Source organism: Clupea harengus, chromosome 9 (genome assembly GCF_900700415.2).
Source record: "Clupea harengus chromosome 9, Ch_v2.0.2, whole genome shotgun sequence".
Lineage (NCBI taxonomy): Eukaryota > Metazoa > Chordata > Actinopteri > Clupeiformes > Clupeidae > Clupea > Clupea harengus.
In genome coordinates this window covers 4,677,574-4,688,796 of record NC_045160.1, presented here as the reverse complement: position 1 = coordinate 4,688,796, position 11,223 = coordinate 4,677,574, and the positions used below count along the sequence as shown (strand labels likewise).

The window sequence follows — 11,223 nt, the reverse complement described above, 5'->3', positions numbered from 1 at the left end:
TTGCCATGGGGCCAATTACAGGTCTAACGCACCCCAGCAGTAACTTTGTGGAAAAACCATTGCAACTAATTTTCCAAGCTGGCCATCCCCCACTCACTTAGGCCCTACTGACCAGTAATTAGTTGTGTTATGATCATTACAGAAGCAGCAGCACAACAGCAGCAATCAACACAACAACAGCAATCAGCCCAACATTCGAATGCTGTATAACACGTTTTAAATAGCTGTGCATACATGTATATACATGGGCAATCATATGATTTTCATATGGCCTGTCATAAACTCCTAGTGCTATGAGAAAGTGCCACAGCTCGTCTGTTAGGGTGCTTTTTGAGGCGATGGTATTCACACATAAAATGCACTTAAAGTGAATGACTACAACTTACGTAGAGTACTGCAGTTCTTTGCAATAACCACACAATATTTACCTTAGGCATTGCAGTGATGATATGATCTATGGCATTTTTGTCACTCCTATGATAATCTGAATTACTGGCTATCACTAAATGATATAGTGTTTCCTCCATCATTCATGTAAATAACATTGATTGAACAGACAAATTGATCACAGTAGATGACAACATTTATATGTGAATTTGTATATTTGATTTTAGAGCATTGGACTGAATTTCCCAAACCCTTCTTAATGCTGCATCTGTAAGTTATACCTTAAGCTGTGCCTCAACCTTTCGAGGTGTTTCCTAGAACATCCTTAGCTAAGGTATACCTTCTCTAAGCGATACTTTTGTAAAGTTGGACTGGACCACTCTAGCTAGCTATACCTTCACACAGTTTTCAGAGGCACACGTTTTAGAGCCTAAAAATGTTATGTAAGTGTCTTGATATATGCACTACAATTGACTGCTATGTAAGACCAATATATGTGTTAGCTTACATTCTGTGCTTCATTAAAGAAAAAACAGAGTATAATTAATTAAGCCATTCATTTTTAATCCCTTGCGTATACAAACCTATGAGTAACATCCTTTTTTGGGAACTTTCTTTTGACTTGATTTCTTGTTGATGTTCTTTCTAATAATGATCACCTGAACTCCAGTCTGAGTCATGCCCAACAATCTCATCGACATTTACCTTGATTCCTCAATACACAGCCAGTGATCAATGTGTCCCAGTAATACTGCAAAAATATGTAGTCATGTTCAACCATGCACAGGAAGTGTGTTGAACAATGTTTGCATCATGTGCACTAAGGCTAGGAGTGAGTCTGTCCAAGAGAGCATATACAGGCTACACTGATGAGCTGAGCCTGTGAGAAATAATCAAATAGGCCTAGGCTACTCATTAGCAAGAAATGGACTGCAACACACATAGTTTCATTCTATCTCTATCGATGCTTTTTGTCTAACACGGCCAGGTCCTTTGCTGCTCTGGGCCCAAGTCCAGTGTAGTCCAGTCAAGCTATAAGTATTTTCCTGACATGGAGTCAGTGGCAAAAACAATAGATCCTCCTCCTGAGGAGGGAGCTGGATCAGGGTGTACTACTGAGGCATGGCTACCACTGCAAAGGGACCAATTACCATCCCTCTTAATTAGTACTGAGGGAGTTCCGCATTTGTGTGGCCAGTTCTGATCATCAACAGTTGCATTTAGAATCGTGAACCGAGTGTACAAACCAGAGAGATGATGTAACCGGGAGGTCACTGAAGTTGTTTTGACTCTAAACTGATGTGACCTTTTCACATTCATAGAGAGAATATCTCATGTTATATCAGTGTTTGGCATAAACTCTTTTTAATGGCCAGTGCAGGTCATACAATGAATGCTCTCTGATTCAGGATGTTGAAGACAACACAACACAACTGCACAACACAACAAGGATGTGGTTTCATAACGGTCAATAAAGTTTGGAATGTTTTCTGTAAATACATAAATATACATATACATATATATACAGTATATATATATATATATATATATTAATATATATATACATGTATATGTATACATAAATGTCATAATAAAAACCAACAACCATACAACACCTGTATTAATTATATTTTTAATGGACATAAGAAAATATTACAGGTATTCAATGTATATGATTGGAAAAACACAGGAGATTAGTTTAACAACCACCATATCAAAACTAAAGTGCTAGAAAATCCTACTTTTCTGAGTTAATGTCACATCTGTCCATGAAGATGAATAGAAATTGCCACTGAAGAGACGATCGGCCTCAAGAAGCATTCAATCTCATACATACAAAAGCTTCAAGATAACATTCACTCTGAAAAGTACTTTTTAGTGTCCCGTTAATTTAGCACAGATGCACGGTTTCAGATGTGTCACACTATGAACAGTTTGTCACACATGGAAGGAAATAGTACATTTCTGTTATACAATGATAATAACAATGTATTAGGTGGTGCAGATGAATCTAGGGGCAACGCAACAGGATGAAATGACATGATAGTAAGACATCTTGATGTTAACAGCAGTTTATAGCATACCCCATATAACTAGCAAACAACAGTCTGTATCATCTGAGAATCTATGACAGAAGAGAGGAAAAACATTCATAAAAATGTAGGTTTATGGTTGTTACATTTGGAAGCAAGCCCTGAATAAACAAACAATTAACTGGTTTCTGAATACCGATTTAGTTTGTCAATGAAATGCTCTCTGACACGGTTTCATTCTCTGACACAGGGGAGGCAGCCTTCACCGTAGTCCTCTCAGGTCTTCTCAGACTCAATCTTATTCAGCTTCAACAGTTTGACCACATGGACTTTAATTTCCTTCGTCCTAATCCCAGAAATAACTGGATTACAAGAACTCGGGATCAAAAGATATGCTAAAGTCAACAGAACCCTTACATCAGGTGGAATAGTGTTCACCCTGTACCCAACAAATGCACAGACAACACTCAAGTATCCAACACAGATCGCTATTAAATGAGTGCCACAGGTGTGTATGGCTTTTTGACGGGACTCCCCTGAAGGACTCCAAAATATGACTATGAAAATAATGGCATAAGTGGCAGAAATGAGAACGCAGTCACTGGTGGTGAGGGAGAAAGCCACGACCCCAGCTATGTAAGTACGCGCTACATTTCCACAAGCCAGTTTAACTACTGAGGTGTGTTCACACAGGCAGTGGTACATCACGTCTGTGTGGCAAAACGTGAGCGGGATGAACAAGCCCACCTTCACGACAATAGTCAAAGTGTTACGAAAGGCAAGAAGAGCGGTGAATATTATGGAGTTTCTCAGGTTGACAATGTTGTGGTAACTTATAGGCCAGCATATGGCAAAAAATCTATCGACTGCCATCTGAAGCAAAATGCTAGTCTGGAAACAACCACAGAAGTGTACCAAAAACATCTGTAAGAGACACTCCTCTTTAGTGATCTCATTTCTGCCTGACAAAAACGTAATCACCATCCTCGGGACAAAGAGTGTAGGGAAAAAGAAACACAGAAGTGTTAGAGTTCCTATCAACACGTACATGGGCTCGTGCAACTTCCTCTGTGTAGCAATGACAAAAGTGACAATAGCGTTTGCGGTCATCATATAAAGCAAAAGCAGAAAAAAAAGGAATGAAAAGAAGCCGTCTGTGTTCCCCAAGGTTGGTGAAACCAGCGCCAGCGTGAAACCGGCACTCGGAGAGTTCCGAATTCCTGCAGTACTCCAGTATTGCCACAAGGAAATGTACTTACACGAACTAGAACCAGACGTCCTTTTCTACGTCTAAGACGGTTTTTATAAATCTGTACTTAGACGTGGATTTGATCGCACAAACACTCTATTATCAAATCTGTGCGTAAGTACGTTTTATAAATGAGGCCCCAATACATGGTAACATTTCAGAGAGTAATTCCTGGGGGGGGGGGGGGGGGGCGGGAGAGACATGAAAAAATTGCTGTAACGAGAGCTAGCATAAATTAGCTGCTAAATACCGAATTCTCTTATAATATTTCTGGCACAATGTACCCTGAGATATTAGAGTGACACGTCGTTTTGTCCGAATTTCCAAAGCCCAAAACACAGGAGGAAAGGTGCCGGCTGTGGATTAAACAGTGTGGGAGAACCCACTCAATATATCAAAGATCAACAAACACACATATGTCTGCTCTAAAGTATATGAAGAAGCTGCTTGCAGGTAGCTATCTAGCGAACTATGCTATCTAGCTAACTATCTAGTTGAGAGAAGATCCCCAAACAGTTATGGTTCATGTCAACTAGTATTATGAACACTTCTAGTACATAAATAGTCTCTCCAACAAATTTGTTAATGTTAAAATAAAAAATGTCAATGTTACCGTCTGTAAAATTGTACGCTGAGCTATCGATAGCAAACACCAGCAAGTTGCAAGGAACTTAATATACTGTATCAATGTTGAACAAAACGTCCCAAAAGGTCATTGTAAACTTTTTATATTTTAATCTTTGTAGCATTTTGTAAATGGCAACATGCACACACATCCCTCGAACAATAATGTTACCAGCAGCTGTCTTGCTCTACACTGCTACGTTACTGTACTGTACTCTAGATTGTCACCATCCTAGCTAGCTATGCTAGATAGATACCTATGTGGCAGACCAAGGAAAGACATTCCATCTGCTGGTTTTAAACGCATATAAAGTAAACAGGATCAACTTTGCGTTGTATAAGATCTCATCATCATCATTTGGCCTATTTATCTAATACATTGGTTAATAAAAGTATCAACTTCAGTCAGAAAAGTTCTACGTGGTTCTAAAGATTTGAACAATACATAAGCCTATTTACATACATGCATTGCTTAAGGCAGATTTATACTCGGTTTTAACACATAAACGTAACACGTAAGTTACATAAACGCTGTTGTAAGCCCCTTTAAGCAGTCACGTAACACGTAAGTGCGTCCGCCAAAATTTCTCACTATGCAACAAAAACCACAGCATGACAAACAAACATAACAGAAGAGGTCCGAAGATATGAGCATCTTTACAAACCCTCTTTAAACACTTATAAGGATGCTCAAATGACCGCGAATTCATGGAGAGAATAGGCTACTATCCTATTCTCACAGGAGAAATCAGAAACAGCAATCTGAGCATATTTGTCAAACGCGATAGAAGATACTGCTCTGATATATTCCTATTCCATACTGAATTTTCTGTTTAGATCAAAGGTTTGTTTTGACATCCCGTCATATTTCAGATGATAGTTAGGTGATAGGCTATACTGTGTTGACATTTAAAAACCGTTGACTGCGATTGTTTGGAAAGAACGCGCTAATTCACCGAACAAATACTTTCATATTCATTTTCCACCACTTGTTAGCCATGTCATCCATTCATATTGATGTGAATCAATCAATTTCACCCCTGAGGCAAGCGATAGAATGGAGCCTGGTCTGCTCATATACAAAAGTTAACATTAACGTGAAGTGGAGTTAATTTGCGGCCAACGACATTGTATTACAAGCACTGACATTCACTCATGATGAGAAGGTACACATGGCGATTATCTCGCCTTCTGTCTTTCATCTTTGAATAATGTAACTTATAAACACGGCGTTTTAAAGCGCTGTGGCCGTCATTAAAATATGTATCAATAAACGAACTTCTGCATCATGTGATCTGTCTTTTTTCGCCACTGGTACTTTCATATTCATTTTTCGCCACTTGTTAGTCATGTCATCCATTCATATCGATGTGAATCAATCAATACTAATACAACTTTAACTGTGATGTGTTTTTGTTTCATTTCGCAACTTATTTACTGTATAATCCAAGATAGCAGGTGCCCGTTGGTAAATAGCCTATTTCACATTGTATTTGCTTAAAACACACAGATGTAGGCTACTGTCAAATCAGAAAGAAAATCAGCTGTCACTCGGCTATTACCTGACCAATAGCCTACCTTTCAAACTCGGTGATAGTATTCACAACTAATTTGTCCTTCATTCTACCAAATATGATTAAACGGCATATGTTATTGCACACGTGAGGCAAGCTGATTCCGGTCTGCTCATACAAAAGCTATCATTAACGTGAAGTGGAGTTAACTTGCGGCCAACACATTGTATAACAAATACTGACAACATAGCTACTCTCATGATGATAAGGTAGGCCTACACCTGGCGATTCTCTCGCCTTTTATCTTTCACCTTTGAATAATGCAACTTATAAACACGTCGTTTTAAAGCGCTGTGCCCGTCCTTAAAAGATGTGTCAATAAACGAACTTCTGCATCATGAGATCTGTCTTTTTCGCCACTGGTACTGAATTGCCAACCTTTGTATTTTGTGTAACAAATGTATTCATTTTCCTTTGTCCCGCTGCAATAAATACGCTTACTTCACTCAACATTCAGAAGGGAAAGGGAGATAACCCCGGAGTTAAGAATATAGATCACTTCGGCTCTGGAGCAGTAAACAAAAGTCTCCCCTGTAATCTCAGACTACGATTAGCAGGAAAGGTTAACAACAGGCTAATTAATAAAATACAATACTTAATAGACTAACAATCCAATATTTATTTGTTTGAGTGTTGTTTAGTGCAATGGGGGTGTATGATCGTCATTGTCTATAAAGTAAGGCATTTTCAACAGAAAAATCTCCCGTTCATCGTGTCCATTCGCGTCATGGGGTAGGCAAAAAAACGTTACTCCACCTACTGTTCTGGCGCTTTGCAACACGCACAACCCTTGGGGAACCTAAAGGAACTATAAATCAAAACAACTGCGTTTATGTAACTTACGTGTTACGTTTATGCGTAAAAACCGAGTATAAAAGACCCTTTAGGCAAGATTATATATTATGTAACATATTACCTTTAAGTATAACACTTCCGCCTCCCAATTGAAATTCGACACTCATCTACCTTTACTTTCACTTCAGTGCCCAGGACTTCACCTTTCCTCTCACGGACCGAGTGCCTGTCAGATTAAGTCTTTCAAGTAAAATGTCTTGTGTAGCCTATAGTTTTGTTAGAGTTACTGCATATCAATATTGTAAATCGTTGAGATAGGCCTACATAACAAATCCCCTCTTTTCAGGAGTTTATGTTTATTACACAAGTGTTTTCGTTCCAACGCCATATTTGACGGTAGGAGTGAGCAAATTCCACTGTAGGCCACTCAACGTTCACCGTAGTGCAGTTCAGTTCAGCTCAATTCAGTTTCACCTCAGTTTATACATCATAACGACGCATAAATTGGCTTATTCCTTTAGTTTATAATTCGTAGACAAACCATTAAAAATCGTTGGCATGATAAAGAATGGTTTAGCCTTGAATCAGTGTTAGGCTAATTTACGATACATATCAGCGTAAATTAAAGCATTGTTTTTTTTGTTGTTATTTAATTCATAGCTTCGGGTCGAACCGACCCATTGAGCTTTTGTATAAGATTCTGCGAGACACCCCTCTTTGAACATGTAATTGTTAAGAGAAGAGGCAATCAAATAGTTTCTATAGGCTTAAAATAATTTCAGAAATAGCATAGCCTAAACCTTTGTCGAACTGTTCCTGGAATATGGTGAGAGCTTGGTAAAACGGTACAGAAACCAAATACAGTGCAACAGGTCATTAGTTTCTCAATCTCAGACTCCCTTTCAGATCAATGTCTTTGGCATAGGCCTCTCCTGCCGAACATGAACAGAAAACTGAACACCTGCACCTTGTGTTGATAGGCCTACATCAGTGGTTCCCAAACGTTTTACAGTCCCGTGCCCCTTCAGACATTTAATCTCCAGCTGCAGGTTGTTGTTTGCCAGCCATCAACAGAACAGAAGACTAAAAAAACATTATTTGCAGGCGATTGGGAAGATGAGCGAATTCATTTGACAGGCTACGGAGGTATGTGTTGAATAGGGGGGCGTGGCCGGAGCGGAGTTCAGCACAGACGTGACATTTTCTCAGTGGTTTTGTTTTCTAATTAATGCTTGTTCATCGTTGCGATCGTTGTTGTGTTTATAAAAAAGAAATACAGCCTTGCAGGACAAAATACAGGGGAATTTGGGCGATTTTGATGCACAAAATTATGTTTCCGTCTGAAAGTTGCAATTCTGTTTCAAACGGTACATTCTGCGAATTCCGTCCGTTTTCTATTATCGCGGAAATGTTCTCCCCGCGTACCCCCTGAACCACTTCGCGTACCCCTAGGGGTACGCGTACCCCAGTTTGGGAACCGATGGTCTACATGATACACACCTGTCTTGTCAAACTAGAGTATACGTTTAAAACAAAATAATGTACTGAAAAGATGCTGTTATTTTTTCCCTAAGACACCTTCCCCCTAATGCCCTATGTACAGAATGGCATGCAATTGAAGCGCAAATTGTTCGGCCAATAAAATATTCTTATATAGCCTAACGAGAAGTATTTATCTATGTGGATTCAAATTCTGTATGGTTTGGTGATATATAGAGAGTAATAGCCCAGAAATATATTCCTTGTATTTCTGTTTTCATTATTTCAGGATAATTTCAGCTATATTGAATCCTACACCTTATACCACCTACAGTATTAATTTAAGTAGGCCTAATTTGATTAAAATCGCTTTGAATTACTTTGAAATATTAGAGACCAGGGAGAGGCTTCATTTTTCTCTGTGTAAAATGTCTTTCAAGGCTACAAGTGTGCAAGGAGAAGCACCAAAATGTGCTGCAGAAAGGATGCAAATGAGAAGCTTCAGCTATAAGTGTCCACATTCCCATATCCTCGGGTGAGTGATGTCCTATTATTAAACATCGCTTTCTCCCTTTCATTAACATTTATTAAGAATATGTCTGGTATGGATACACACACACACACACAGTGGACATGGCTTTTCATGACAAATACAGGTTTTCACTGGAGGAGCACCTAGCACTTCTCAAAGGAAATGTCTGGAAATACACCCTTGTGTTGTTTAGTTCAAATGGCCCTTATAGGAAAGATGTTTTTGAGAGATATCTTAGGCATTGCAGGCATTGCAGAACGGTAAGGAAAACCATCTCTATCTTTTTATCTTTGTCACCTGAATTGTTCTTGTGACTGTAAGAAATATGGCCATTAAGGAAATAAATCAGTAAAAGTGAGTATATTTCAAGAGACACTGATAAAGTACACTGGTCCTGAGCACTGGCACCACTTAAATATTACATTTTATGAAAGCATTTGTGAAGCTCTAGTGATAAAATCTTACACATCATATGGAAAAGTATGTTGCTGAAATGTTAATGATGCTCTTGTAACATTAGAAGACATGATTGGAGATCAGCTGGGCGCCCTTAAAAGAGAGAAGAATCGTCATCATTGGAGCGCGGCATGGAGGGAAAAGTTCTTCGGGCAACACCATCCTGGGAAGAGAAGCATTTGTTGAGGGCAGGAGAAAGAGAACAACCCAATGTGAAATCCAGCAGGGTTTGGTCGCAGGAAGACATGTCACAGTGGTGGACACACCTGGGTGGCTTTACAATAGCCCTTCATGTGACACCTCCATTATGGACAAACTGGAGATGAGGTTCAGCGTGTCCCTCTGTCCTCCTGGACCACATGCAATTCTTTTGACTGTTTGTTTTGCAAGAGGTGAGGTGAGGATGTCTGGAGATACACAATTGTTCTGTTCATAAGAGGAGATTGGTTTGGAGATACCACAGCTGAGGAACACATTGAAAGTGAAGGGGAGGATCTGAAGTGGTTCCTTGAGAAATGTGGAAACAGATATCACGTGTTTAACAACAAGAACAGAGACGATGAAACCCAAGTTAAAGAGCTTATGGAGAAGATAGACGAGTTGGTAGCCAGCAACAGCGGCTCTTGTTACGAGATAGATCGAGATGTTACACTGGAAAATTCTGGAAAAAAAAAGTTAATCGAGGAAAATGCTGGAAAACTCAGAACCCAAACAGAAAAAATCAGAGCAACTCTAAAGGAACTCTATAGAGGTAAACATTTTTTTTTATTTAACCACTTTTCCTGAATGATTACACCCCTGCCCTTGAGCAAAAGATTCCCCAGAAATGTACAAGTTCCATTTTAAAAAATGGAAACTATCTTGGCATGCAACCAACCCAGCAAACATGCCCCTGTGGGCCCACTTTGGATTTCCTTTGGAAACTGTGGACAACAGATTTCCCACAGAGCCCACAACACATCTTTGACATGGGGGCCACTTGGAATTACTACAATAACAAATGATTTAGGGAAACCCTTAGAAATCCCACATGAGCCCATTATGGGTTAGCCCATTTGGGCTCTTAGTGCTACTTGCCCATATTGGCCACTGAAGGCATACCATGGTTCATACATAATGGTTCAATGATGACCATGTGCCATCTTTCATTGCTGTGATGTACTGCAGCCATCTGCAAAGGTGTGTATGATGGCATTTCAAAATTGTGCAGAGATGCCAGCAGAGAAAGATCTGGTGTGCCTTTTGGAATAGCTGGATATTTCAATTACCCACGGTTGTAGGGAACACTTTCTAATTCCTCCTGTGCACCAGAGATCTTCTGTACCTCGACAAGTTAATGACATCAAGATGTAATCAAACCTGACCTCCTAGGATGTCCTAGGAAAAACTGACCAGGGAGTAGTGTGTGGGCAGAGGTACGAGATACAAATAAAGTCACTTCATATAAATAATTAGATTTGGAAAAAATGTGTTATAGAGACACATTTTTCTCCCAGTAGGAAAGTATATGTGTTGCACTATATAAATCCTCAATACTTTACTGAATGTTGTATTCTAGAGAGAGGGTGAGGGTCAAAACCAGCTGTTTTCTCCATGCACGTGGCTTCCTCACTCACCTGATAATTGGGTCTAGCATTTAGGGGCAACTGTGAGTGTACAACCAGTCTAATACACAAGAAATAGATAGTCATCAGCTTACTACATGTTCCTGTGTGGTTAAGTGAAACACTTTTACAGAAATAAAACCTACACACTTTTGTATTTGCATAGCATGGGGCAAGTTCATGAAGTTGCACTACGTAGAACATAACTATACAACTATGCTCTACTACTGTAACCCTACTGTCATATACCTTTACAGTGTGGTGACAAGAAATACAGCTTGTGGTGGAGACTGAATCTTTTTTTTAAGTATTAGTAACTACTATCAAATAGTAATTGCTCTCAACTGTGCATTTTTTTGCATTTTCTTTTAGGTCAGAATCACAGTTTCTCTGAGCAAACACTTGTTCTTCTTGGTGGGATAGCAGCAGGGAAAAGCTCAACTGGCAATGCCATTCTCAAGGAATTTGCATTCAGGGTTAGCCACAACGA

The 11,223-nt window shown here is 39.4% G+C and overlaps 1 pseudogene; it reads right to left on the bottom strand.

Annotated features, from left to right (window-relative positions):
- Positions 1–2,696: 2,696 nt before the first annotated feature.
- Positions 2,697–10,765, bottom strand: LOC105890604 (annotated as a pseudogene).
- Positions 10,766–11,223: the final 458 nt, after the last annotated feature.